Source organism: Podarcis raffonei, chromosome 10 (assembly GCF_027172205.1).
Source record: "Podarcis raffonei isolate rPodRaf1 chromosome 10, rPodRaf1.pri, whole genome shotgun sequence".
Classification (NCBI taxonomy): Eukaryota; Metazoa; Chordata; class Lepidosauria; order Squamata; family Lacertidae; genus Podarcis; species Podarcis raffonei.
This window is the reverse complement of record NC_070611.1, coordinates 2783898-2811570: the sequence shown is the minus strand read 5'-3', so window position 1 is coordinate 2811570 and position 27673 is coordinate 2783898. Positions and strand designations below refer to the sequence as shown.

The window sequence follows — 27673 nt, the reverse complement described above, 5'->3', positions numbered from 1 at the left end:
AACCATGAATATTCCAGCTTAATAATTGCAGAGACATATCGGAACAGTACTATTTTCCTCCTGTTGCTCCCAAAAGTGGCGTCTCTTTCTCGGGATCTTTCAATCCCCCAGGTGTAGGTGTTGGGCTTGATGATCCAGGTCCTAAGTCGCTTGGCTCTTCAATCCCTTTCTGAAGGTCTTCTCCGTAGTCCTTCAAAAACTTGTCTTTGTCTTCCACCGATTTAATTTTAACTTTTTTCCCTCTGTAAGTAAAGGATATCCCCTGGGGGAATTCCCATCTGAAGATAATCCTGTTGCTCCTCAGTAGTTGCACCAGATCACCGTAGTTCACTCTGAGCTCCAACAGATGTTTCGGAATATCCTTATAAATTTCCAATCTTGAATCTTGGATCTCTAAAGGCGTCTTAAAGTGCGCACTCAGAATCTTATCTCTTTCTTCCTTCGTTCTAAGGGAGATCAGACAGTCTCTCGACTTAATCTTCCTCCCTCCCTTTCCCAATCTGAATGCACTTACAATTTTAAAGTCCTTATCTTCTTCCAGAGACCAAAATTCTGAGAATTCTTTTGTGAGGTACTCAATTAAATTTTCCTTGTCAATTTCCGGTACAGATCTGATTCTCAGATTATTTTCCTTATTTTTCAATTCGATCATAGACAGCAGTGCCTGATGTTCCCCTATCTGTTTGCGCATAGGTTTGATTTCTCCTTGAACTTCTTCAACTTTCTGCTTTGCCTCCTCAGCTATTTTACGATTTGCAGTGGTGTCTTCCACAAGCTTTCCAATGGTTTGTGCATTTAAATTTACTTGTTGGGTCAAATTGTTGATACTTGCAGTATTTTGATCTATCTTAGCTGACTGGTCAGTCACTTGTTTGCTTAAACCTTCCAATTTTTCCACAATTTTGTTTAGCACTGCAGTAAAGTCCCCTCCTGAGGCCATTCCTTCCGGCCTAGGTTGTTCTATATCTTCCACTTGTGCCACAGGAATCGTGGGAACAGATGATCTGCGTAGCTGAGAAGTTAAAGTAGTTTGCACTGTTTTTGCTTTAGCTGATCTTGTCCTTCCACTCATACCCCTTCTTATCTATGCGTCAAGGTCAGTCTCACAGTCTGTCTTTCTCATGGAAATCCCCAAATCCACAGATGGAAAATTCCCCCAGTAGGTTGCCAAACTAAGTTGTTCCACTAGAGGGATACTGTATTCAAGAGTATTCAAAAATGTCGCAGTTCATAAAAGTTACAAAGTGCCCTCTAGAAATTAAACAATATCCAGTTGCAGAAAGACCTTCAGGCTCCTCTTAAATCCCTTAGATTTCCACAGAGTTACTCTTTAACAAATTGGCTTGTCCCAGCAAGATGCGAGATACTCAGTGACAGTTCCTAAGCAGCCTTCAAATTCCAGCCCTGGCAGCTCAGTAACCAGAGATTCAATATTTTCCAGTCCGAAAGTTCAAAGAATAGGTAGGAAAAAGCAGATTTTTCACCTCCTCCACCCCACAATAAGTTGAGGAGAGGTCTTAAACTTAATGTGAGAGTTTGAAACTTATTAACTCCAAGTCCGGGGCTTGGGTTCTTTTAAAAGTCTTTGCTTTGATCTTACAACAAAACCCGGGAGACGGACTTCCTGGTTGCGTCTCCCGCTTGTATGCCAGATTCGTAAATTTTAGCTTCTTAATCCTAATTCATCCCCCTACTCACGGGTTGAAGTTTGTAGCCGAATGGTTCCCAGGAAAAGGGTCAGCGCTCACCGACAGCAGCTTAGCGGCTTCACTCCGCAAAAAGAGCGATCGACTCACAGCACCGCGCCACCCCCGACACGATCCGGAGCCCCTTACGGGGTCCCTTCACGCAACAGGGGAGCGCTACTGGTGCCCGCCGAGTCCCACGACCACAGGCTATCTCCACCTGTGGGTTTCCGACGAGGGTCTCCGCTTTGCCGTGGCGGACGACCCGTTTCTGCGGAGCTTCCCCTTCACTAACGAAAGGGGACCGCCATTGCCGTTCGCGCCGCCCCCGGAAGTCCGCCGCCCCCGGAAGCATTTAAAAACCATATTGTCAGGAAAGCATTGTTTAATGTCTGGACAAGATATAAGGACCTACTTGAAAATAAAACCCCAAGGTGGTTGTCACCGATGGAAGTGAAGGCTCAGAAAAAGCTCAATATGGAGGCCAAATGGCCGAAATATTGGGAAATTTTGGAGCAAGAAGGAGACAAATTGAAATTGCAGAGTTTTGAGAAATTAAAAGATAAAGTGCGAGACTGGCTTCACTATTATCAAATAAGGGAGGCTTACAATTTGGACAAAAAAATTGGCTGCCAGGTGGAAAAATCAAAATTGGAAACAGAACTGTTAGATCCCAAAACTAAGATACTTTCATTTTTTTTATAATAATTTTTATTAAGGATTTTACATTACAAAAAACAATATGAAAAAACAACAAAAAATAAAAAATATCCAACAAAAATTGTTAAAAACAATCAATCTTTTCATCTCCTTATTTTTCATTTACTTGTTTCTAGGACCTCCTCATACCACCCTTTTTTTGTATTCCAAGTTCAAGTTATTAATTCAACAATTTCTTTCCCTCCTTTTTGCTACCCAGATCTCATTCTTAAATTATTACGCTCTTAGATTTTTACTTATATAAACCCATTTTTTCATATTCTTTTAGCCCATCACAGCTAGAAACCACTTAGTTCCAATCCAACATTATTCTAAAATTCCTTAATTTTACAATATCTCTGTAAATAGTCTTTAAATTTCTTCCAATCTTCCTGCACTGACTCTTCTCCCTGGTCTCGAATCCTGCCGGTCATTTCCGCCAATTCCATATAGTCCATCACCTTCATCTGCCATTCTTCCAAAGTGGGCAAATCTTGTGTCTTCCAATATTTTGCAGTAAGTATTCTTGCTGCTGTTGTGGCGTACATAAAAAAAGTTCTATCCTTCTTTAACACCGATTGGTCAACTATGCCCAGGAGAAAGGCCTCTGGTTTCTTCAGTAGGGTATATTTAAATACCTTTTTCAATTCATTATATATCATCTCCCAGAAAGCCTTAATCCTTGGGCACGTCCACCAAAGGTGAAAGAATGTGCCTTCATTTTCCTTACATTTCCAACATTTATTATCGGGCAAGTGAGATGTTGGACATAACATTATGTTTGCTGACTGGGAACAGTTGTGGACCACAGGTATGAAATTTATGGCATGTAATGCCCTAAGAGAGAATATTATGAAAATGATATAAAGGTGGTACATGACACCAGTCAAGCTTGCAAAAATCTATCATTTGCCCGATAGATTCTGAGATTCAGAATATTTTTTTTCTTGTTTTCCTCCTCCAAAAACTATGATAGAATTAGAAACAGATAATTTTGTCTTCTACTGGTGCAGTCTCGGTATGGGGAATTGGTAGCTTCTTTTCGAGAAAAACTTTTTACAAGACTGGCCTCTTCTAAATATAGATTGTGCCCCTCTAAATGCTGGAACATGGTGCTACTATGCCAAATAGAACCAATACATAATTAGTTTCTTGCTATATTTATCAACCAAAGTTCTATTTTTGTAAATCAATAATAATAACAAAGCACTAAAGCTCATCCCTGTCCCATGGTGGTATTTGCATACCCTTAATGAAAATGCTTGTCTGGTGTTTCATGCTGGGTACTGTGTCATGCAAAGTCATTATAATCAAAATCTTTCTAATTTGACTGCTAAATTGTAATTACTATGGTGTGCTATTTCATGCAAATAATGTCATGCAGAGTAAGTGAGTTGCACAAACTATGAGATATCCAGCATTATAGCACAACATTAGTTGCAGCTGTGGTGCTTAAATTGCTGTCCATGGAGGATTTTCCCAGGGCAAAGAGTGCATTGAACTCTACTCCTTTTGCTGCCTCATTTTCAGTCCTGCATAATAGTATCTGACAAACCAGTTGATGTCTTGCAGCACATATATTTATCCCCTCTCCCCACCCAATTCTCTTCACCCATTGCATATAGGTACCCATTGCATATATGCAACACTCATCAGAGTGAATGTTTCATTCAGAAGCCTTTTAACCTGGTTCTAATGTCATGCCTATAGCATACCCAGGGGGTGATCTGCAGGCACCAGAGGATGAGGCCACCATCTTGCTGAAGCTAAGCTGGTCCAGGTCTGGTTGCTACCTGAAACAGTGACTTCCTGGAAACCACATGCACACATGCACCTTGGGTTCCATGATGGAAAATAAATGGGATATAAATGTAAAATCAACAAATCAGAAAGTGTGATGATCCACATGCGAGGCAGAAAAGAGGACTGCAATATGTAAAGTTTTAAGTGTGGCTGCGATCATATTCTTATGTGTGCTGGTTGGGATACTATTTGTAATGTAGCAGTACCGTTGTGTTAGTGAAAGCGTCACCAGCGATCTCCACCCTGTCTCTAATGGCAAGACAGCATGTCAGGACAAGGGAGTGTTTGCATCACAGAAGATAAAAAACCTGTTTGATCACAGTAGATAGTGGGATGGTTGTGGGGGGTGGGGAATGAGTGTTAGCACGATGTCCCCGTGAAACTACTTTCAATTCTGTAAAAGAGCACTGTCTTGTGTTGCTTCCTGGTGACCCAGGAAGTGAAGTTCCACATGAGGGAAGGGCTGTATGTACGGCAGGGAAGGTTCTTTGAGCTCTCTGGTCGTCTGGGCAGCAAGATCTTGTCTCTGAAGTATATAGACACCTTGGAGAAAAGTCAGTGGCCAAGGATTAGTAAACAATTCAAGTGGAAGAATGGGGAGAAAACAAAGCAGGGCATCACAGATGGAATTGCATTTTTAGCGTAGCAAGTCTTGAAAGCAAACCAGTAAATTGTGAACCATCAAGGTAACCGCAGCCGAGGGAGGCATTGCAAATCAAATGGGAAAGACAGACTGGGTCAATAAAAATAAACAAGAGGGACAGTTCCCCATGGGGGGGGGGGGCAGACAGAAGTGCCTTTGTTAGTCTTCCAGAAGTCAATCCCTTTCCACTCTTTCCTCTGCAATTAAAGAAAGGAATTGTGCAGTTAAAAGCACAATCTGGAATAGAGTGGAGTCACAGATTCCTGGAGATGCACATCCTTCACTAAACACCAAAGGGTAAACATAGTGGGAATATTTATCACATGAGAGGCAAAGGGCAATATTACGGCATGTTATTTATTGTGCCTGTTATGTGACTAGAATTCAGGATAGGAAACTGATAGGAATGGTTAAGAAAGGATATAGGGAGACTTCCCTGATGGTTCTGCACGTAAGATTATGCCTTGATTTTATTTAAACAGAGTTCAAGGTTTGGAAGCAGCATTGACATTCTCAAACTGCAGTTTAGGGCCCCCGATGTGGATTTCAGTATGAGGGATGGTCCTCTGAAAGGGATCGGTTTCTGCTGACAGATAAACCATAGCTGGAGATCGTCTCCCTACACAGTTGCCAAACGGCATCATAATTCCCTGTTTGGGAGTACAGATTTTGGTGACTCTTAAATATTTGCCTCCAAATAAGAGGCTGGGTTACTCTCCACAAGTTCATCTGTGACTCAGAGACATCAGTCCCTCCCTCTCCTAGTAGCACCCATGCCAGGCATGGTAGGGTTTGTGAGAAGACAAGGAAAAACAGAGACCCTCTTCCTACTGCCACCGCAAAGTAAACGGGTTGAGTGTTTTGGAGGGAAGGATTAGTGCCTATTGCAGTCTCAGTAACATTGGGGGGTGTGGCAGGATCCAGTTTTGCTTGTAATTGGACCTGGAATAAGCAAGGTTATTTTCTGAGTCCATAGTTCTGGTTTTCTGAGCCTAATTGCATCAGCCTTCCCTAATTCGGTGTCCCTCCAGATGTTGCTGGACTCCAACTCTCACCGGCCCCAACCAGGGGTGGACATGAGGGGGGGAGGCTGGGGGTGTCCAACAATATCTGGAGGGCACCAGGCTGAAGAAGCCTGAATTGCACACTTAATTATGTATGCCGTATACCTGCTCAGGTGAGTTCAGCTGTTGGTATGGCTGCAACTCCTGTCCAGAGAAAGGGGTGAATGTAGTTCTCTTCCTGCCTCCCTAGCCATTTAAAGAGAACACAGGATATTGCAATCCAGTAAGTCTTTGAAGTTAAGTGCTTATTCAAGCTGAGGAAGAATCCCATCAATGTGTTTGAGGGAATGTATAAATCAACTCTTTCCTCCCTTAGCAGATCCAATGCAATGAGGAGTGCCTAAGTTTACCAATAGAAGGCACATTTTATATGTGTATGGTTTAGGCCTGAAATATGAATCACTCTTCTTTTCTTTTTTTCTTTTCTTTTCTTTTCTTTTTTCTTTAAGACTGTACTTACTAAAACAGGTGGAAGGTAAATTCTCACCCACAAATATGATAACTAGGTGTCTCAAGCAGAAAAAGAGGAAGAGAATCTTTACTTATCTATGGCAATGTGCAAAGTCCTAGCCCTGATTTGGCATGGAATGTGTTTGAGAAACCTAAAAAATAAGTGCTTCAGTCCTCATCTGTGAAATTTTGCAATTCCAAGGAAAAAGCAATCCGTGTGTGGGAGGGTGTGTGCAAAAATGCTCTCGGAAATCCATTGAAAGCTCTTCTTTTTGTTGTTGGTTGGCTTAAATGAAAATCCAGCCAGCTGAAAGGAGGACACTTCCATCTGTGCCTCTCATGCATATTCAAGGATTAGCATGAAAGCATTGAGTTATTTTCAAAAATGGGCCAATTATGTGGATTTTACATGACTGTTAGCTCTGATATTGGATGAACACTTGCCATGGCAACACATGTGATCATAGTTGCTTGGGTTTTGTCAGACTGAAGGAAAGATAAAACAGTGAATCTCTGACCCCCCCCCCAAAAAAAAGGCTCTGAAAAGAAGATACTTAGGAAAAAGTCATGGGGAGGATGAATCTCATTGTCATGGTCAACTCTGCTGTTGACCACGAACCACTTCTGCATGTGCCCCACTGAAAGGTGTCAGAGTTTTGAAAGGCCTTAAGGGTTTGTCCAGGCTGTCACAATTTTGTGTGAGGGATTCCAGCTTCTACAGGAACTTTCAGTTTGTGCAATTAAAGACTCTGTTGCATTAGCACAACAAATCCATTACAAAAAAAGAATTGGGGGTTTTGCGGTTTGGAAAGTGATGTGGAAATGCATTGAAAAGTGTGTGGGAATGAACGAGTGACTAAGGGAAAGCCAAATAAAGACCCCACAAGCAAATCAGGAAGATTGTGCATTGGTGTAGAACTGCCCTGTAAACAAATTAGAACAAATGCTCAGTAAAAATTGGATATAACCTAACCTGCATGTAACCTTTGCGCTAGCAAATCGGGATGAATGCTTAATAAATGGGTCATCTGACCCATTCAGTGGAGTAGTGGATCACATCTCAGTTAGTGTGAGATTCTTGGTGGCAGAGGTTCTCTTTCAGTTTTCTGCCCCAGGCCCCCAAGTTGCTTGAGCCAGCCGTGTGCATTGTCCATAACATGCAGTACGCTGCGTTTGAGGTTTGACAATACCAAGGGCATCTCAGCAAGGATGCGCCTGGATTCCTGGTGCAAGCGTGTAGGCTGCATAATCATGGAGAGGGCTTGTCCTACACCTTTCCTCCTCCCCACCATTCTTGTTCCTTGGAGCATTCCCTATTCTCTGGAGCAGAGATGGATGAACCTGCAGCCCTTCAGATGTGGCTGGTCTCTAACTCTCATCATCTCTGACCAGCCAACATATTGCCTTGTTGGGAGCTTGGGTTCAACAAGTTCCCCATCTAGAGCCAGCCTGGTCAGTGCCTGCATTTCTGAGGGGGGCTTTGTTTTCTGGAGGGTAGTCTAGGGCTTGGTGGGCGGGTGCGACCGATAGGTCTCAACTCAGGCTCTGCAATGAAGTCAGCAGCACCTTTCCAATAATAACTTTGTGGCTGCAGAGCTCATGTGTTCAACTAATATAAAGTCCTCAGTTTGGAGAGTAGGCAAGTCACACTCTCAAAAAGATCCCCTCCAGGGGCAGATGGGCCTTAATCCTTTGCCATCCGGGAACAGTTAGCAGTGAATCCTTTTAAATTTCACGGAGCAACAAGCTATCTTGCTGCTTGTCAAGTGGCACTTGATTGTGGCAGCTTTTAAGCCATGCAACCCACGTCACAACGTAATTCAGTGGCCCCCGCTTTGCAGGTGAAGCTTCAGTCTTAAGCTTCCGTATGTGGGCTTGTTCTTTCCTGATTTACTTCTGCCTCCACTACCCACTTCCTCTGGTTTTGTTCCTCTGTTGTTTTGTTTTTTTTCTTAGCAAAACTTTAAAAAAATGTTTTTATTGCACTGTGATTGAAATGTGGTAGGGCCTCTAGGATTTAAAAATATGTTATCCGAGCTACGTGTTTCCCACATCCTCTAGGTGGCCAAAGATACAAAATTATCTCTGATTTAGATGAGACCCACTAGAAAGACAACAGCTAAGTGTTTTGAATGGGTGTTTTGAATGACTTGTTCAAAGCCACTTATAGGGCCTATCATGTTAATCTGTGTGGTCTGCTCAGCTAGTCAGTGGAGTAAATGATTTGGTGAGGAGTCTAAACACAGGAAAAAAATGCTATGAATAAGTCAGAAACTAGATTGTTTTAACAAAAGAAAAGATCTCTATGGGAAATCGTGTTTTAAAATGTCCTGCTCTCTGGCGCCATCTGTTGTTGCATGTTTATAGCTCATTCCAATAGCTGTTTCTTAACTAGTGTAGCTGAGTACATTACTAAGAATCTAACAAGAATGCAACAAGAATTTCAGCTGTACACACATGCTGTATTGTATGCAGAAGAGCTAACATCCTATTCCTAGTGAATGCAGTAGTCTCTTGCTTCTGCTGCTTGCAAGTAGGCAGTTAGTTCACACCACAAAGTCTCTTTAGGTTCAGTTGTTTTATTTTCACCCCTCCAAGCAGATGGACCGTCTTGTGCTATAAACAGTCCCTTCCACCAATCTCATTTCCTCTGCTTTTTCTTACTGCCAATTCCAGCTGCTCAGAATGTCACACAATCTTTTCATCTTTCTTCTTCGATCCCAATTAAGTCTGGCAGGCTTTCTAATGCACATAGTTTTTTTTAAAAAATATGCAAATGTAATTTGGATGTTGAAAAATGATAGAAAAAAGGCATTCAAGGAGAGAGAGAGAGAGAGAAAGCCCTGACTCCTTAGAAAGACATGTCTCTCTTCCTTGCACCTCCATTCTGGGAGTGCAAACGGTGAAGAAGGGCATCTGAAGGGAAGAGCACAGCCTTGAGGGCCCTGAGAATCCTGAGGCAAGAAGGGCCTTCTTTCCCCAGCAGCTAAGGCTGAACATTTCAGGGGTCCATACTGGATTTGTGGGAGATGATTGGCAGATTGCATCATGCTGCTGAGGGAGATGACAAGAGACTCTTATTTAAAAAAAAAAATCTTGGGAAATGCAGCATTCATAGAGATGGGATGACCATCCAGTCAATATGGGCAGCAAGTAACTGCAAGCTGCCTGCCATTTTGACATTTCCACATTTGCTCCAAATACCTTCTGGTTGAATCCTGAACCCTAAATGCCAGTCCAGAGACAAAAGCCTTGAAACATATTTAAGTGACTAACACACAAGTGTGCTTGCAGGTCTTAATTCTGTGACACACGGAGGACAGAAACTGCTTCAGTGAATGGCATTTTATTATGCCTTTCAAATCTTTTAGCTTCTTCCAGGGAAGATGCCGTGGGGGCAAAACCTCAGAGAGACAATTTTCAACTGGCCAACCCTTCATGAGCAAAATAGATCACTGTGAAGGAGCTCAATGGGGGGGGGGGGGTTGTTTGCAAGGCGGCCTCTGAGCGAAAGGTTTTTACAGCTGTTCACGGCAACCATCTCTTGTTGTGCCATTAGGACTCTGGATCGAGTAACTGCTTTCTATGGAAACGCCAATTGTGAGGGCAACTCTAGGGATAAGATGAGAAATTAATCCCGTAAAAAGAGTCAGAGAAAGGCAGGAATGCAAAAGCAATTTTGTCTCCAACAATGCAGATCCATCTAAGGATGTGAAAATGGCAATGATTAGCAATGATGATGGGCCTGAGCCAGACGCTGGGATGACATTTTAATATAGCAGATGACCTTGTCAGGGATGGATGATGCACAAAGCATAATAATCTCAAATAGACATTCATCTAGAAGAGAAACACTGTTTTGTATGTTTGAAACAAACTAGCATATTTAGACAAGGCCAAGCAATTATAGAATTTCTAGTTGCCAACATCCCCCCTCCTCCCCCCCGAACAAGTTTTGGTCTATGTCATCTAGCTACATGGGATTATTTATTTTCCCTCAAACACAACACCTGGCACCCACAATGCCTTGGTTCTTTTATCTGCTGTTTCCAAGCAAGGTTAAAACTCATTGGACATATTTTGAGTAGCAGGGTTCTGCATAAAAGTGGGGATTTTAGCAGGATCCAGCAGCACTTCAGTGGATGCACTATTACCAATCCTTTAAGTAAAGGATTAGAATCATAGAATCATAGAATCATAGAGTTGGAAGAGACCACAAGGGCCATCGAGTCCAACCCCCTGCCAAGCAGGAAACACCATCAGAGCACTCCTGACATATGGTTGTCAAGCCTCTGCTTAAAGACCTCCAAAGAAGGAGACTCCACCACACTCCTTGGCAGCAAATTCCACTGTCAAACAGCTCTTACTGTCAGGAAGTTCTTCCTAATGTTTAGGTGGAATCTTCTTTCTTGTAGTTTGGATCCATTGCTCCGTGTCCGCTTCTCTGGAGCAGCAGAAAACAACCTTTCTCCCTCCTCTATGTGACATCCTTTTATATATTTGAACATGGCTATCATATCACCCCTTAACCTCCTCTTCTCCAGGCTAAACATGCCCAGCTCCCTTAGCCGTTCCTCATAAGGCATCGTTTCCAGGCCTTTGACCATTTTGGTTGCCCTCCTCTGGACACGTTCCAGTTTGTCAATGTCCTTCTTGAACTGTGGTGCCCAGAACTGGACACAGTACTCCAGGTGAGGTCTGACCAGAGCAGAATACAGTGGCACTATTACTTCCCTTGATCTAGATGCTATACTCCTATTGATGCAGCCCAGAATTGCATTGGCTTTTTTAGCTGCCGCGTCACACTGTTGGCTCATGTCAAGTTTGTGGTCAACCAAGACTCCTAGATCCTTTTCACATGTAGTGCTCTCAAGCCAGGTGTCACCCGTCTTGTATTTGTGCCTCTCATTTTTTTTGCCCAAGTGCAATACTTTACATTTCTCCCTGTTAAAATTCATCTTGTTTGTTTTGGCCCAGTTCTCTAATCTGTCAAGGTCGTTTTGAAGTGTGTTCCTGTCCTCTGGGGTGTTAGCCACCCCTCCCAGTTTGGTGTCATCTGCAAATTTGATCAGGATGCCCTTGAGTCCATCATCCAAGTCGTTGATAAAGATGTTGAATAAGACCGGGCCCAAGACAGAACCCTGTGGCACCCCACTAGTCACTCTTCTCCAGGATGAAGAGGAACCATTGATGAGCACCCTTTGGGTTCGGTCAGTCAGCCAGTTACAAATCCACTGAGTGGTAGCATAGTCAAGACCGCATTTTACCAGCTTCTTTACAAGAATATCATGGGGCACCTTGTCAAATGCCTTGCTGAAATCAAGGTAGGCTACATCCACTGCGTTCCCTTCATCTACCAGGCTTGTAATTCTGTCAAAAAACGAGATCAGGTTAGTCTGACATGACTTATTTTTCAGAAATCCATGCTGACTATTGGTGATCACAGCATTCCTTTCCAGGTGCTCACAGACTGTTTGCTTAATGATCTGCTCCAGAATCTTCCCTGGTATTGATGTCAGACTGACTGGGCGGTAATTATTTGGGTCCTCTCTTTTCCCCTTTTTGAAAATAGGGACAACATTTGCCCTCCTCCAGTCTGCCGGGACTTCGCCTGTTCTCCAGGAATTCTCAAAGATGACTGCCAGTGGTTCTGAAATCACATCTGCCAGTTCTTTTAATACTCTTGGATGCAGTTCATCTGGCCCTGGAGACTTGAATACATCTAGACTAGCCAAGTATTCTTGTACTATCTCCTTAGTTATTCTGGGCTGTGTTTCCTCTGCTGAATCATTTGCTCCAAATTCTTCAGGTCGGGCATTGTTTTCTTTATCGGAGAAGACTGAGGCAAAGAAGGCATTGAGGAGTTCAGCCCTTTCTGTGTCCCCTGTTTGCATTTCACCATCTTCTCCTCTGAGTGACCCCACTGTTTCTTTGTTCTTCCTTTTGCTACGAACATACCCATAAAAGCCTTTTTTGTTGCTTTTAACCTCTCTAGCAAGCCTGAGTTCATTCTGTGCTTTAGCTTTTCTGACTTTGTGTCTACACGTGCTGGCTATTTGTTTGAATTCCTCTTTGGTGGTTTCCCCCCTTTTCCATTTTTTGTACACATCCTTTTTTAATCTTAACTCAGTTAAAAGTTCTTTAGATAGCCACCCTGGCTTCTTTAGGCACCTTCCATGTTTCCGTCTCATTGGTATTGCCTGAAGTTGTGCTTTTACTATCTCCCTCTTAACAAACTCCCAGCCATCATGAACTCCCTTTCCTTTTAGTATTACTGTCCATGGGATCTCACCCAGCACTTCCCTAAGTTTTATGAAGTCGGCTTTCTTAAAGTCGAGAAATTGAGTCCTAGTATGCTTGGCTGCTCCTTTCCGCTGTATAGTAAACTTCAGAAGAGCATGATCACTCGCGCCTAATGATCCTTCCACTTCTACCCCACTAACCAGGTCATCAACATTGGTTAGGACCAGATCTAAAATGGCTGTTCCTCTTGTAGCTTCTCCCACTTTCTGGACAATGAAGTTGTCTGCAAGGCCAGTGAGGAATCTGTTTGACCTTATGCTCTTGGCTGAGTTTGACATCCAACAAATATCCGGGTAATTGAAGTCCCCCATTACTACTATCTCCCTTCCTTTTGCATGCTTGGCCATCTGTTCCAGGAAGGCATCATCTATGTCCTCCGTTTGGCTTGGGGATCTATAGTAAACTCCCACAATGAGGTCACTGTTATTCTTCTCTCCCTTAATTTTGACCCAAATGCTCTCACTTTGGCTTTGAGGTTCTAAATCTTGGATCTCTTCACAGGTATACACATCCCTGACATATAACGCCACTCCTCCTCCTTTCTTGTCTGGTCTGTTTCTCTGAAATAGATTGTATCCCTCCATTATTACATTCCAATCGTGGGACTTATCCCACCAGGTTTCAGTGATGCCTATTATGTCATATTTAGTTTGCTGTACCAAGAGCTCAAGCTCATCTTGTTTATTTCCCATACTTTGCGCATTAGTGTACAGACATTGAAGTCCATTAATCATTCCCCCGTGTCTCTTATTTAAGGATTTTTTCCTCCCACCACTAGGTTTGCGTGCTGTTTGCTCCATTCGGTCTATGACATTTGGATGATCATCTTCATCAATTGATAGACTCCTACCTTCAGGAGCACTGTCTCCCTCCCCCACATTAGTCAGTTTAAAGCCCTCATGATGAGGTTTCTGAGATTTTTTGCAAAAACATTCCTACCAACCGTTGTGAGGTGCAGCCCATCGCTTGCCAGAAGTCCATCTTCAAGAAACTGCATTCCGTGATCTAAGAATCCAAACCGTTCCTGTTTACACCATTTGTGAAGCCAGTTGTTCACTTCCACTATTTTTCCCTCTCTCCCTGGGCCACGTCGTTCAACTGGGAGGACAGATGAGATGACAATTTGTGCATTTAATTGCTTCAATTTCCTGCCCAGAGCCTCGTAATCTCTTTTGATCTTCTGGAGGCTATTGCTTGCAGTGTCATTGGTTCCCACATGAACCAAGAGGAAGGGTTATTTGTCAGTGGGTTTTATGATTCCTTGCAGTCGTTCAGTTACATCTTGGATCTTAGCCCCGGGGAGACAGCACACTTCCCGAGACATCTTGTCAGGCCCACAGATCACTGCTTCTGTTCCCCTCAGTAGGGAATCCCCTATCACCACTACACGCCTCCTCTTAGGTCTGGTCGGGGTTCTTCCGTGAGCTGTCCGTTCCAAGGTCGCCTGCACATTCCCTGAAGACTGCCTTTGCTGCTCGTCTTCATATACCTGATCGACTGTAATGAGGGAGAGATCCTCAAATGGAGTCTGCTCTTCGTCTTCCATGCTAGGGGAAAGGACCTCAAAGCGATTGCGTATTTCTAAACAATCAGAGCGAACCCTGGGCCTCCTACTTCTTTGAGTCACGTTTCTCCATATATCTGGCTCCTGTGTTGGTGAACTAGCCTCCTTCTCAGGGGAGTCCCCTGTCTCCTCCTTGGTGGAGACGGTGTGCTCTGTTGCTTCCAAGAAGAGCTCCAGCTCTCTAATTGCTAGTTTTCTCCCTGCATTTTCTACTCCTTTTGCACTACATGATGGCTATGCAGCTTTAGGGTTGCACAAATGGTCCTTTATGAGTATGCATGTTAAAGAGTTGAGATGGGAATGAAGATGGTTTGTCGCAGCTGGTTTCAAATATTCTGAGAATACAAGTGGACTAGTGCAAAAAATGTTCAATTTTTTTTGAGAGAGACTGCAGGAAATCTACAAAATGCTGAAATGTTTCCAGTGACAGGGTAGATATACGGAGTTTGGAATACTGCCCTTGCAGAGTTTTAATGCAACATAGTATACTCAGGGAGGAAGTACAATTTGGTTTCTTGACATTTGTGAATAGGACTTTACCATCAACCCTCACCCCTCATAACATGCATAACTCTTTGGAAGGGTAGGATGCATAGTAGGCAGATTGTAGAATTATAATATGCGCACAACAATATTTGGGTAGCTGTGGTCACATACATAAACAATTTCTTCTGGCCCTTCCCGATTTGAGCATTCAACACAGGTGATAATAATCATGTCAGGCAGGTGACTGTCAACTCTTTGAGGTGGTCTTCATGAGTTTGCATTTGGTAGGCTGTTTCCCCGCAGACATTCTCCCCAGCATGTGGGCAGCATTAGATGGGGCCCCATGCAGGATGCAGGAGCCCTGTCCAAACAAACAGGTGCCACCCACTGCCCTGCCGCAGGTACTTATCAAGATGCATCTTGAGGCCCCAAATAGGACTTTGGTGCACTTATGAATTGGGATTATTAAACCACAAAAATTCGCATTGAAATGTTGCAGGATGTATACCTGCACAGATGGTTAATTTTGAAAAACTAATATGGAAATGAGTTACCCAGTATGAGAATTATTCTCTTTCCCCCTCTGTTTACAGCAGCGAAAGAGAACTCACCAGATGCAGCTGGGTCTGTCCTGGTGTCCAAACACGAGTGTGCCTGGACTGTGCCAATGCAGTCGGAGGAAGTGCTGTGGGCACAGCTTCTTCTTATGTATTAGCTGCAGGATCTGATTCACTCTGCAGCTTCCCTGTACACCAAGTTGAACCGCAATTAGGACATACTAGGCTGCCTGGAGAAACAGCACCTAAAATGCCTGTGTTAATATTTACAAACACTAACAGTTGTGTATAGTAAAACAAAAGCAAAATGTGAGGCATCACTAGTGGAGAAGGAAACTCTGACACATCTGTTGGAGCACAGATCATTTTTCTACAGAGACATGACAGAAATGCCATCTCTTAAGTCTCTTAAGCATGAGCACTTGTTCTGCTGGGAACTGTCAGTCCTGACATGTTGGGTGAATTGAAATATCTCTCTGGTTCCTATATCAGCTTTCTATTAATTTGGAGGGTCTGTTATTTTTAAACTGACATTAAAAAAATGTTAATCAGAATAGTGATTCTCTTCAGTGGCACACTAACCATTTCTTGGAAATTGTAGAGTAGGATGCTCATTCCAGCCAGGCATGCAGGGATGCCCCCAACTCAGAGTAGACCCACTGAAATTAATGGACCTAAGTGAGTTATGTCTATTAATTTCAATAGCTCTACTCTGAATATGACTAACACTGGATGCAACCCACAGCTTTTAAACCTTCAATAATCACCAACAGAAAAAATACTCCAAAATTCAACCAGCCAATGTCCTTAAAATTTAAACAAGTGTGAAGTAGAAGAGAGAAGCTGTACAAAGTTTCAGGAGCTTTGGGCACAATGAAGTGGCTGTTTGGGAGAGGGCTTTGTGCTCCCGTCTTGCTCATGCGCGTCCCAAGGGATCTGGCTGGCCGTGGTCAGAACAGGATGCTACACCAGATGACGGACCTTTGGCCTCATCCAGAAGGGCTTTTCATACAGGCTTAAGCCAAAGTTAAGCATTTTGAGATTTCAAAAAAAGAAAACAAACGCTAACACTATTCTAGGCTGCATCAACAGAAGTCTAGTGTCCAGATCAAGGGAAGTAATAGACCCATTCTATTCTGCCTTAGTCAGACCACACCTGGAATACTACGTCCAATTCTGGGCGCCACAATTTAAGAAGGAAGTTGGCAAGCTGGAAGGTGTGCAGAGGAAGGCAACCAAGATGATCAAGGGTCTGGAAACCAAGCCTTCTGAGGAATGCTTGAAGGAGCTGGGTATGTTAAGCCTGGAAAAGAGGAGACGAGAGGAGATATGACGGCCATCTCCAAATATCTCAAGGGTTGACACATGGAAGGTGAAGCAAGCTTGTTTTCTCCTGCTCTGGAGGGTAGGACTCGAACCAATGGCTTCAAGTTACAAGAAGGGAGATTCCAACTAAAAACTTTTTGAGAGTGGAACGGTCTCTCACAGGAGGTTGTTGACTCTTCTTCCTTGGAGGTTTTTAAGCAGAGGTTGGATGGCCATCTGTCAGGGATGCTTGAGCTGAGATTCCTGCATTACAGGGGCTTGGACTAGATGACGCTTAGCATCCCTTCCAACTCTACAATTCTACGATTCTAACATTGCTACAATCAACTGCAATACCTTTGGGATTTAATTAGCATTGTTAATATGTATTGTTCAAAGTATTTGTTTTGTTGCTTGACATCTTGAAGGGTGAAAACATAGACTATGTGTACATCAAATGTGAACCAAAACTACTTTTCTTTTATCCTGTGGCTAGAGAGTTCTCTTCCTGTCTTTGCGGCATCTCAGAGATCCAATTCAGAGAGGCTTATGCTGTTTTGAGAGTCGTCATTATTGAAAAGATACAAAAGAGGCACAGAAAGCTAGATTCTTTTAAAGGCCTTTTTGAAACTGTTGTGTTTCAGGGAAACACATCGTAGAATTTTCAGAAAGTGATTTTTTTCAGCTTCAGTTTCATGACCTCCTGTAATACATGCCGAGCTGCACTGTGGGTAAGTCATCAGAAATTGCTTACTGTCAGTTACATGGCAGAAGAAAAGTCACCTTGTATCAGATGTTCCCTTCTTTCAGGGAGCCTAGTGGCCAGCATGTTAGGAATCTAACTGAGAACATAATAGCCATGTCTCACCAAAGCTATAACTAGAGGAATTGCATTTAATTTGAAATAGATATCAACAACGGTAAGAGTAGCGTCCTTGACACTGGAATCTAAAAAACACCAAAATAACCAGTTTCTTAGCCCATGATAGCTGGATTATTTAGCAGCGTAAAATATAGCAGGGCCCAGACTCACGCTGGACTGCTAAAAGAGGCTCCCGCTAGTACATCAATTGTGCGCTTGCAGTGGTGTATAAAGCTCTGTTGCCTTACGCCTGGTGTGTGTGTGGAGCACATAGTGATGTGGAAGGAGCCGGGCAGTTAAGTGACCACCACCTCATGTCTGGGGCTTCTCTGCACTGGCCCTGCATTAATACGGACAGGACCAGCTTATATATGGTAATACCTTCCTTTGGGACTTCGGGATGGCTCGCAACAAACCACTGTAAAGTCCATTCTGATTTGGGGATAGGAAAATTTCTTCTTGGGTGTTTTATCCAATTTGCTGCATGAAGCAGATGGGAACAGCAATCTTCTTTGTGTAGTACAAATGTTTGTCTCGGTTTCCACAGAAAGTTAGATCCTGAACGATCTAGCTCTACAGCCACTTCCTCCTTCTCTTGGTCTGCACTGAAGGCACTTTTTACTTTGTAGCCCTAGAAAAGAAGAAGATGGAAGGAGTCAACAGAAGAAAAGGGAGGGGAGGGAAATGGGACACTTTCATCATGAATTTTGATCCTGGATGAACCAGTCAGTGCATCACTTCTTCAGGACCGCAGTGTGTCTCAGTAATTTCCCAGGCATGTGCTGGGGACTGCTAATATGCCATTGAGACAACTGCTGGTGTGCTGCTCTGTTGTATAATTAAAAGTGGTTGAAAGTCTAAAGCCAATAATAATAATACCCCACCCAACTGACTGGATTCCCCCAGCTTCCTGCTTCTCTTTGTGTATCGCTGCTCCAGACTCACCCCCCCCCCCCACTCTCCACTGAGGTTGGTGATTGTGCCATCACAGGTCCTTGAATGGTTCAGATGCAGAGGAATTGCCTGTGTCCAGAGAAGGTTTTCCTTTGTGCTCAGATCAACACCTCCTTTGAGAGCAGGGAACCTTTACCTGTATACACTCCTACACCAGTGTGCCTCCAAATTAAATTTTTAAAAAGCATGTGCTGCCTCCACCAGAATGTTGTGTGCTGCTGCGTTATCTTCTAGGATCAGTTAGAATTTTTAAGCACCCATTTGGACTCAGTCACCTGAGAACTGCCAGGTTTTTAATAACACCTTTCAGCTTAAAATGTGTGGTCTGCAGGTGTTCAGGATGTGACAGAGAAAGCAGGAAAGAGCTCTTTTAAAAATCCAAGGTTTCATTCTAGTCAAACGTACCTTTTTCATTACGCATGGGGGGGGGGGAGCAAAGCATAAACTGATTTAAGCATCATTTGTGAAAAGAGATGAAGCATTCAGTCAGCTAAATAGTTGCACTGAAAATTCCAGGCACATAAAAATCAATACAGAAAAAATCCCAAAATGCACATGACTTGTAAATGAAACCCATTTAATTATGGAAAACCATTGGCAAGGATAAGCACATCGGGGGATGTGACTTTCTTATTAAGTGGCTTTGGTGATCTTTATTACTTTGCTTGGATTAACAAATTTAGATCAGATAATGAGACTTTTAGTCTCTCTGTCTTTCTTCTTAGGCTAACACTTGTTAGCCTAATTTTTCAATTAACTTTCTGCAGTAACTAGATCCTAAGATGTGGCTATATCAGCACATTCTTAGATCTGATTGCAAATCAGCATTCATTTGCAAACAAGGTATTAATCATGGTTGCATGTGGCTAATGGTCCAAGCAGTTTTGCTTTTAAAAATATATAAATCTTATTTTAGCCAACTTCACTGGCTTTTACTTTTCTTAGCTTTGTGATAGGAATTTTATGGTCTTAGATATATGGCAATGTTCATAACCGCACATACATAGATCAACACAGGAAGGCCAACCTGGAACCATTTTGATTCCTAAACTGACCAAATGTTTTCTCTGCATGGTCAAACTGGAAAAGTCTCCCCATTGTCTCTTTCCTCACAAATCCTGTCTTAAGGACACATTTAAGATATGAATAGGGTGTGAGCCTGTGACCTGGCCCAGGAAATAAGTATTTTATCACTACAGAAGAATGGCCAGGCTACCAGGCTAATCAAGTAACCTGCCAAACAGGAGATAAACAAGGACAAGAGAAAAACAACATTTAAATTTCTGTGATGTAGGTGGGATGTATCTGAGGGGTGGTCTTAAGTTACACCCCTTCTGTGATGTATGCATAATGTTTCTGGGGGTGGTCTTGATCTAGAGGATGGGAATTTCAAAAGTCTTTATAAACCCTTGCACAGCATTTTTGTGGCTCCTCCGCCTTTCCTGCGAGTGAGGGGAGCACCCTGTTGCAACAGATCAATAAAGATCAAGCTTACTAGCTGCTTTGCTTCTCAATATTCTCTGGTTGGCCTCTGTTATTCTCTCCTACCAATAGGGAACCTATGTAAGGACTCTATATGGGCTCTTGGATACCCCATAAGGGAAAAGGGCATATTTTTTATTTTACAACAGCTTTGTTGCTAAGCAATGTGTCAGTTTCAACAAAATATGTATGCTTAAGACCTATTAAGGTTTATTAAATTTGTATATATCTCTCCACTAAAAACTCCTGAAGAGATTAACAATTAAGTATAAATAACAACAATTAAATGACAAAAATATATTAAAAGCAGATTTATCAATATAATATAATTGGTGCCCAGGAAAACAAAACCAGCTTTGTCTGGTGCCAAAATGAGTGCAAAGTTGTCACCAGTGTATGTTCATCTGTTGGGGGGGGAGGGGCGAGAGAAGGGATTTCTAATAGATCCCTGAAAGAATGGATAATACAACCATTAAAGGAAGTTTGTAATGAAATTTTGGAAGGGAAAAAAGCACCAGAGTCGTGGAAGGAAGCCTACATTACACTTATACCGAAAATAGAGTCTGAGAAGACACAGCTTAAGAATTACCGCCCCATATCTCTGCTCAATGTGGATTACAAATTTTTTGCAGATAGTTTAGCTAAAAGATTTAAAAAAGTATAGAATCATAGAATCATAGAATCATAGAGTTGGAAGAGACCACAAGGGCCATCGAGTCCAACCCCCTGCCAAGCAGGAAACACCATCAGAGCACTCCTGACATATGGTTGTCAAGCCTCTGCTTAAAGACCTCCAAAGAAGGAGACTCCACCACACTCCTTGGCAGCAAATTCCACTGCCGAACAGCTCTTACTGTACTAGCAGAAGAGATACATAAAGATCAAGCAGGCTTTCTCCCGGGCAGACACTTGTCTGATAATACGAGAAATATAATTAATATTTTAGAAAAACTACAAGTGAATATTAATACCAAAGCAGTTTTGATTTTTGTGGACGCAGAGAAAGCTTTTGACAATATTTCCTGGAGTTTCATGAAGAAGAACCTACAGGGGATGGGGGTTGGTCAAGGTTTTGGAAATGGTATAGGTGCAATATATTCAGAACAAAAGGCTAAATTAATTGTCAATAATGTAGTGACAGAGGAATTTAAGATAGAGAAAGGAACACGACAAGGTTGCCCAATTTCCCCATTGCTTTTTATATCGGTCCTGGAGGTCCTTTTAAATATGATTAGAAGGGATCAATTGGTTAAAGGAATACAAGTCGGAGCTAAACAGTACAAATTGAAAGCATTTGCTGATGACCTAGTATTGACATTACAGGAGCCAGAATCTAGTACTAAAAGAGTATTGGAACTGATCCAAGAATTTGGTCAGGTTGCGGGTTTTAAGTTGAACAAGATAAAAACTAAGGTTTTGGAGAAAAATCTAACAGAGATTGAGAGAGAGAGGTTTCAGAAGGAGACAGGATTAACATTGGTTAAGAAAGTGAAATACCTGGGGGTTAATATGACTGCTAAGAATGTGAATTTATTTAAAGATAACTATGAAAAATGTTGGATGGAAGTGAAAAAGGACCTAGAAATCTGGTCAAATCTGAACCTTTCATTGCTAGGCCGTATCGCTGTGATAAAAATGAACGTATTGCCAAGAATGTTGTTTTTGTTTCAAACACTGCAAATTTTGGATAAGATGGACTGTTTCAAGAAGTGGCAGAGAGATATTTCTAGATTCGTCTGGCAGGGCAAGAAACCCAGAATAAAATTTAAAATACTAACTGATGCAAAAGAAAGAGGTGGATTTGCCCTGCCAGACCTTAAACTTTACTATGAATCAGCCGCATTTTGCTGGCTGAGAGAATGGCTGCTTCTTGAAAACACAGACATTTTGGATTTGGAAGGTTTACAAAAAAATTCCCAAGAGAGTAAATTGATGCTGAATTACAAAATATCTGACCAGGAAGTAGAAGGTGCCATTCAAAACATGCAACTAGGCAAGTCTCCAGGACCGGATGGGCTGACATCCAGATATTATAAATCTTTAAAGGAGTGGCTATTACAACCCCTGAAGGAAGTCTGCAATGAGATTTTGGAAGGGAAAAGGGCCCCAGATTCGCGGAAAGAGGCGTACATCACACTTATACCAAAAACTGAGACTGAAAAGACACAACTTAAGAACTACCGCCCCATATCGTTATTAAATGTGGATTACAAAATTTTTGCTGATATTTTGGCCAAGAGATTGAAAAAAGTACTGATGGATGAGATTCATAAGGACCAAGCAGGCTTTCTCCCGGGAAGACATTTGTCTGACAATTTGAGGAATATAATACACATTCTGGAAAAGTTAGAAGTGAATATAAACACTAAAGCAGTCCTGATATTTGTGGATGCGGAGAAAGCCTTTGACAATATTTCTTGGAGTTTTATGAAAAGGAACCTACAGGGTATGGGGGTAGGCCAAGGGTTTGAAAATGGTATAGGTGCAATATACTCTGAACCAAAGGCCAAATTAATTGTAAATAATGTGGTTACTGAAGAATTTAGGATAGAAAAAGGGACACGACAGGGGTGCCCAATTTCCCCATTACTTTTCATATCGGTCCTGGAGGTCCTGCTGAATATGATTAGAAGGGACCGGTTGGTTAAAGGTATACAGGTCGGAGCTAAACAGTACAAACTGAGAGCATTTGCTGATGATTTAGTATTGACGTTACAGGAGCCAGAATCTAGTACTAAAAGGGTGTTGGAATTAATTCAAGAGTTTGGTCAAGTGGCAGGATTTAAACTGAACAAGTTAAAAACTAAGGTTTTAGAGAAAAATTTAACATCAATTGAAAGAGAGAGGTTTCAGAATGAAACAGGTTTGACTGTGGTTAAGAAAGTGAAATACCTGGGGATTAATATGACAGCTAAAAATGGGAATTTATTTAAAGATAATTATGAAAAATGTTGGACGGAAGTGAAAAAAGATTTAGAAATTTGGTCAAATTTGAAGCTTTCCTTGTTGGGTCGAATTGCAGTTATAAAGATGAATGTATTGCCTAGAATGCTGTTTTTGTTTCAGACACTGCAAATTGTGGACAAGATGGACTGTTTCAAGAAGTGGCAGAAAGATATTTCTAGATTTGTCTGGCAGGGCAAGAAGCCCAGAATAAAATTTAAGATATTAACTGATGTAAAGGAAAGGGGGGGATTTGCCCTGCCAGACTTCAAACTTTACTACGAATCAGCAGCATTCTGCTGGTTGAAAGATTGGCTGCTTCTTGAGAACACAGACATTTTGGATTTAGAAGGTTTCAACAATGTATTTGGGTGGCAAGCATATTTGTGGTATGATAAGGTCAAAGCACATAAAGCATTTAAAAACCATATTGTCAGGAAAGCACTGTTTAATGTTTGGACAAGATATAAAGACTTACTTGAAAATAAACCCCAAGGTGGTTGTCACCGATGGAAGCGAAGGCTCAGAAAAAGCTCAATATGGAGGCCAAATGGCCGAAATATTGGGAAATTTTGGAACAAGAGGGAGACAAATTGAAATTGCAGAGCTTTGAGAAACTAAAAGACAAAGTGCGAGATTGGCTTCATTATTATCAAATAATGGAGGCATATAATTTGGACAAGAAAATTGGCTTCCAGGTGGAAAAATCAAAATTGGAAACAGAACTCTTAGATTCCAAAACTAAGATTTTATCAAGAATGTATAATTTGCTGTTGAAATGGAACACTCAGGATGAAACGGTAAAATCTGTTATGATTAAATGGGCACAAGATGTTGGACATAACATCATGTTGGCTGACTGGGAACAGTTATGGACCACAGGTATGAAATTTACTGCATGTAATGCCTTAAGAGAGAATATTATGAAAATGATTTACAGGTGGTACATGACCCCAGTCAAGCTTGCAAAAATATATCATTTGCCTGATAACAAATGTTGGAAATGTAAAGAGATTGATGGTACATTCTTTCACCTTTGGTGGACGTGCCCAAGGATTAAGGCTTTCTGGGAGATGATCTATAATGAAATGAAGAAGGTATTTAAATATACCTTTTTGAAGAAACCAGAGGCCTTTCTCCTGGGCATGGTCGGCCAATTGGTGCTAAAGAAGGACAGAACTTTCTTTATGTACGCTACAGCAGCAGCAAGAATACTCATCGCAAAGTATTGGAAGACACAAGATTTACCCACCAAGGAAGAATGGCAGATGAAGGTGATGGATTACATGGAATTGGCGGAAATGACTGGCAGAATCCGAGACCAGGGAGAAGAATCGGTAGAAGAAGGTTGGAAGAAATTTAAAGACTATCTACAGAAACATTGCAAAATTAAGGAATGTTAGAAGGATGCTGGAATGAAGTTATGTGGTTTTAGCAGTAATGTTATAAAGGAGTATGTAAAAATGGTTGTTAACAGGTGAGAATGTAAAGTCACAACATATTAAGATAAATGATTAAGATAAAAACAAAGATGGAAAGGATTTGCTGAATTAACTAATTGAACTAGAATACAAAAAAGGGAGGTGTGAGGAAGTCAAGGAAACAAGTAAATGAAAGATAAGCTATGGAAAAATTGATTTGTTTTTAATTTTTAATTTTTTAGTTTTTTGTAATTTTTTGTTTTATTATTTCTTTTTCTTATGTTTGTAATTTCTTGAAATGTTAATAAATATTATTATAAAAAAAAGAGAGAGAGAAGGGATTTCTAACAGAAATCCAACAGGCTCAGCAGAAACCATTATTGATGCCACTGATGCCATTGTGGGCTGTCATTGGGAGCTCTGGTTGGGATAAGACAGCTAAGAAATCGCCATCGTCTCCTGATGAACAGCCAGTCACTCAAAACACGCTGGGATGGACAGGACTAGTATTAATGCCTCTGTCTCTTGTTGTATCTGTTGAACTTTTGTGTCGACTTCCCCCCGGCCCTTTTGGGGTCCTTCCTTTATGCACATACACTGAATAGATGCTGGTTTGTGGTGAGTGGGCAGGGTGGGGCAGGCAGAAGACGGAATAAATTTCAAAAGGGGGTCAGCCCAAAAAATATTTGAGAAACATCCATTTATCAGTTGGATTGTAACCTTTCTTCTAACATGCGCCCCCCGCTGCCCCTCCCACACTTGCCAGCTATTGAAAGCAAAGGTGTTCGCCTTTGGTCTTCTGGAGCCACACCAAGAAGAAATAATAATAAAACCTCATAAATTTATGAATGAAAAGCATAGTGCAAAGGAAAAGCAACATTAATATTCTACAGGCTCCATATGCTAAAAATAAAATGATACATTGCAGTGGGTGATTAGCATGTCTCCCTCCACCACTCTTAGATCTTTGTACAATGCCAGGGACAGTCAGATTGCCTGGACGTCTCCATGGCAACCCCTTGATGCTTCCTTTTGTTCAGCTGATAATCTGCCCAGTCACATGATCGCCAAGCAGCATGCAGATGAAATGGAGCCCAGAAGCAGCAGCAGCAGCAGCCCATTGTATTATCCTCATTAAGAAACCTTGGGAATGTGTGGGGCTGTGGGAGGGGGCGAAGGAGGCCCAGGTGGTCCCCAGCCAGAGCCGGCCGCAGAGCCACCCCCCTTGCTTGTTCGGAAGATTGTTATGCACTTGAACTTGCTCCCCACCATCACAGACATTCCAGTGACCACAAGGACTGGCGCTGCTCAAAGGTCTTTTCTCAATAGACTTTCAAAACCCTCATTTGTACTGTGTGCGTGCTCTAGTATGCCTGCTGGATGTGCCTGGCCTTCCACAGAATCAGAAAACAGAAATTGTGAGGGCGAAGCAGGCCTGGGGCTCTGGCTCTGGCTCCGTGTGAAGCTGCCTGAGGTTTAAGATGGAGATATTTTCTCAAGTTCTCCCACCTTCTCCAGTGGGAAGAACCTTTCCTTCAGTGACACATCAGTTTTGTGGAATACTTTTCCCGGAAAGGTTTTATGGCTCCAGGTTCCAACCCTTTAAAAATGTTTTTATTTACAGTGGTACCTCTAGTTGCAGACTTGATCCATTCTGGGGTGTCGTTCACATCCCGAAAAGTCTGCAACTAGAGTGGTGCTTGATAGAGCGCTTCTGCGCATGCATGAAGCACGCAGAACGCTTCTGCACACACACGCGGGACAAAACCCGGAAGTATACACTTCCCGGTCTGCCGCATTCGCAAGCTGAAAAGACTCAACATGAACCTAACGCAACACGAGGTATGACTGTACTTTAAAACATTTATAGGCTGCATTTCTGGGTGCAGGGCCTACCCAAAGCAACTGACAAACAAACAAGCTACATGTAAAAAAATAAATATTACTAAAAGCCATGATAAAAACAGATTCACAGAGTTAAAAACAAAGACAGAGCTTCAATAACATAAAAATATTTCTGCCTCCATCCCGGACAAAAAAATATATAAATTAGTTTTTGAATGCCTGAAGTGTAGCTGATGCCATAAGCAGTTCTACTGAGAGGGTGTTCAGAAGTTATGGAGCCACCACAGAAAAGACCCTCTCACCTGCCTACAACCCTGGGAGGCGGACACATGGAGAGATTCCCTGATTAGGATCTCAGAGAGTGGGCAACATGGTACGGATGCAGGCAGCCCACCCGATAGCCTGGGCCCAAACCATTGCAGGCTTTAAAAGCTTAAAACCAACCCTTTAAATTGGGCTTGGAAATGCGCTATAAGCTAGTGTAGCAGGTACCCCATCAGGACTCTGGTGACCACATTTCAAATTGGCAGAGGTTTCTGGACCATCTTTAAAGCAGCTGCACATGAAGTGCATGACCGTCATCTAGTCTGGACATGACTTCTTCTAATTTCCCTAGGCCTGGAGTGGGCAAGATGTTAGGCATATTGTTAGACTACAACTCCCATCATCTCTGATCATTGACTGTGCTGCTAGGGGCTGTTGGAGTCTAGCAACATCTGAAGGGCAGCAGGTTACCCACCCACCTCCGGCTTAGATCTTTTAAGCGCTCATTTTTAGCACTCAAAGCTAAATAATAGTGGGATTGTTCTGTTTTATCTGAGACTGTGCTGCTGTTATTACAGTTATTTGTGGTTTTGCCTCTAACCTGCTCTGGAAGGCTTTGGGCTGCAGTAACAGCAACAAATACTTATAGGAAGTAAAAATAACAAATTGGAGCATTATCTTCGCATATCCTGTGACCTCTGACAAGATGCTAGATGCATTTAATGAGAGATTTAATGGCCTTCCATGTTTTAGGGTATATAGGGGGAAATTAGCCATTTGGGAAAGATGCAGAGCACCAAATGCTGGCTTCTCTGTCTCATTTGCAGCCATGGTGTGGCTTGTTTGCCACTAGGGATACAAGAGAAATTAGATTCAGTTCACATGTAAAAGCAAATCTACCTAATTGTCACTTTGGGAAACAATATGCGAACTGAAATGCAGCCGTTCTTTGAAACGAGCAATTCTTTGACTTTTGCAAGGGAGTTCTCCAGCCAAGTGATTTGTACTGGAAAGTAAACCCTGCATATGAATTTATTCATTACCGAAAATAACATATAAAAATGCTTTATATTTTGGAAAAATCCTACGCAATATTGTGCATATAAGGTGAAGGTGCATTAAAAGATGTGTGTACTGGGATAAATTTGTACCCAAATGCATGTGGATTTTCATGAGGACTTGGGGGTGGGGGGGAAGAATTTGCAAACAGAAGTGGAAATGAAAACTGGATTTAAGATTGGCAAAATGAAAAACCAAAATTGACAGTTCACCCATCCCTCTTGTCACTAGAGTTGGCATCACAATTGGCAAAAAAAACAGATTACAAGTTGTTTATTATTATT

General features: G+C 42.1%; 1 protein-coding gene and 1 long non-coding RNA gene across 4 annotated transcripts in view; one reads left to right on the top strand and one right to left on the bottom strand.

Annotated features, from left to right (window-relative positions):
- The window catches only part of FRMD4A (FERM domain containing 4A), a 464351-nt gene that overhangs the window by 42864 nt on the left and 393814 nt on the right, over window positions 1-27673 (top strand). The gene's annotated exons all lie outside the window — the stretch shown is intronic.
- On the bottom strand, window positions 3359-18148 carry LOC128422384 (uncharacterized). Of its 2 annotated transcripts, XR_008332494.1 has the most exons (4): window positions 17803-18148; window positions 15309-15442; window positions 4100-4730; window positions 3359-3502 (listed from the first exon to the last, which is right to left on the bottom strand). It is a non-coding gene; the product is annotated as an uncharacterized LOC128422384 (long non-coding RNA). The 2 variants fall into 2 exon arrangements; XR_008332493.1 differs by lacking the exon at window positions 3359-3502 and having other exon boundaries at window positions 3545-4730.